This window comes from Cucurbita pepo, unplaced genomic scaffold (genome assembly GCF_002806865.2).
Source record: "Cucurbita pepo subsp. pepo cultivar mu-cu-16 unplaced genomic scaffold, ASM280686v2 Cp4.1_scaffold000672, whole genome shotgun sequence".
Classification (NCBI taxonomy): domain Eukaryota; kingdom Viridiplantae; phylum Streptophyta; class Magnoliopsida; order Cucurbitales; family Cucurbitaceae; genus Cucurbita; species Cucurbita pepo.
This window is the reverse complement of record NW_019646891.1, coordinates 14,394-16,520: the sequence shown is the minus strand read 5'-3', so window position 1 is coordinate 16,520 and position 2,127 is coordinate 14,394.

Below are 2,127 nucleotides of genomic sequence, written 5' to 3'. Positions count from 1 at the left end.
GTTTGCCCGAGTAGTGCAATACAGGTTGGTTTACGGGCAGCAACACGTGAATGGACGTGGACTTTATTATTATTATTTATTTTCAAATTAATTAATTTATAATAATATAATTAAAATTTAAAATTACATTTTTCCCGTTCATGATTGTATTATTATTAGTCTTAATAATGGATTACGTATATTTTTTGAGTCTGATTTGTGATTTGTCCCATAATTAATGGCTGATTGGTAAAATAATTGTGTCCAGAGGGGCCAATTTGTCTTTTGGATGTTTGTTGTTTTTGTTGAATTCAATTATTTATATATATTATTTTATTTATTTCGTGGAAATTGGTGAGAGATTAGTAAAGTAAAGCATAATTTCAAGCATTTTTTTTAATCCATGTAATAATGCATGCATGTGATGATCTTTGACTTTATAATTGTACCAAAAATATATAAAAAATAAAAGTCTTTATAATTTTGTTTGTTTGATTTGACTTACAATCACTATCTAATTATATTACTTTAATGTTTGTTTCTTTATTCAATTAATAAAAATAGATTCTTTAATAGATACTTCTAAAATTTCATTTGTGTTGTGATGAAGACTCGGATTGTCTTAACTAAGTGCTCACCTTTAAGCGTAATCCGATCTAAAATGAATTGGCTTGGCTGGCCCTGGGACAATCAAAAGAACGAAACTAGTTATCCTACCTTCTGTTTATTGCTCTCTTCTTTCGCTCGGATTCTCCGTGGATGAGGAGCTAGAATCAATGTTTTTTTATATATAATATGAGAAATCTGATCCCTTTGAGATATTTCCTTCTCTGTGTTTTGTCCATGTCTGGTCACTTAAAACACTATCTTCTCTGATGATAAAAAGAGGTAATAAAGACTAAAAAAGACTCTTAGCAAGTAGTTCCTCTACATCCTCAGGCAACGCACCACTGTTGTCATCTCTTTCTTTGTTCGGAATGAGAGCTGCTTTTAAAAATACTCATCCGGTCTACCATTTTCTAGGAGAGCTCACTATGAGCTTTCTATGGCATGTGGGCTTGGACTTTTAAAAACTTTTAGCTTATCAACTTTGGATCTACTCTTTTGGGCTTCGAATTTGTCCGGTTAAAAGATGGTTGCTATGATTGAAAAAGTACATGAACGAACCAATATCACATTCGAATGAGAAAGATCCTACTATTATAGTTTAATAAATCCACTTGAAAAAGCTGAAAAAGTTAAATATCACGAGATTATGAATGACTTAAGCTTAATCTATCATTCTATTTGTAGCCGTTATAATCATAATAATAATAATATGAAAAACTACATTTGTAATAATCAGGATTTGAAATCCGAATGACCCCGACAGTCTCCTGTGAGAGGAGTACTTTACTTTCACTTATAAGTGTGAAGACTATCTCAGATACCAACATAAAGTACGTTTAACTATAGAGTTCCCATGATTGAGTCACTGAAAATAGGATGCACCTTATTGGTATAAGTAATAAGTTTCATTTATTTTAAGTCTTTTTTAGTCATCTTATTCTCAGGATCGCTCTCATTCATATGCAATCTCGGTGAATTCATGTACTTCTTCTTTACTTGGATGTCACAAATAACTAAAATCTCATGAAACTCAAACATAAAACATTTACAAGTAGCAAGCATCATTAACATCTTTTCATTTTCACAACAATTTTAGAACAGTACACTACTGGGTCGAATTATAAACTTATTTTGGGTTGACTTAACCAAATAAATTTCAATACGAAAACTGAACCAAATTTTCAATTCTTAAAAAATTCAAGTTCTGAGTTGTTTATGTCACATGAACAGTCCTAGATGTCTCAACTAACTAAACTCGTGTCATATTATAAAGCGGATACCATTACCGAAATATTCCTCTTATTATTTTGTGGTAAGAATACGAACCATTATTTAACTGACGGTAAGGTAAAAGGTTAAAAAATTAACGTTCCCTTCAAATAACTATTTACAGTAAAGAGTGGTAAAAGGTAAATTTTTTAAAAAAATTAAAAAGGAAAAACATCCAATTTTTGAAAGTTTCATAATATCTTTGTCGTGCAATCATTTCGCTTCGTACGATAAACCCTAAACCATATATAATAATATTATATATTCTCT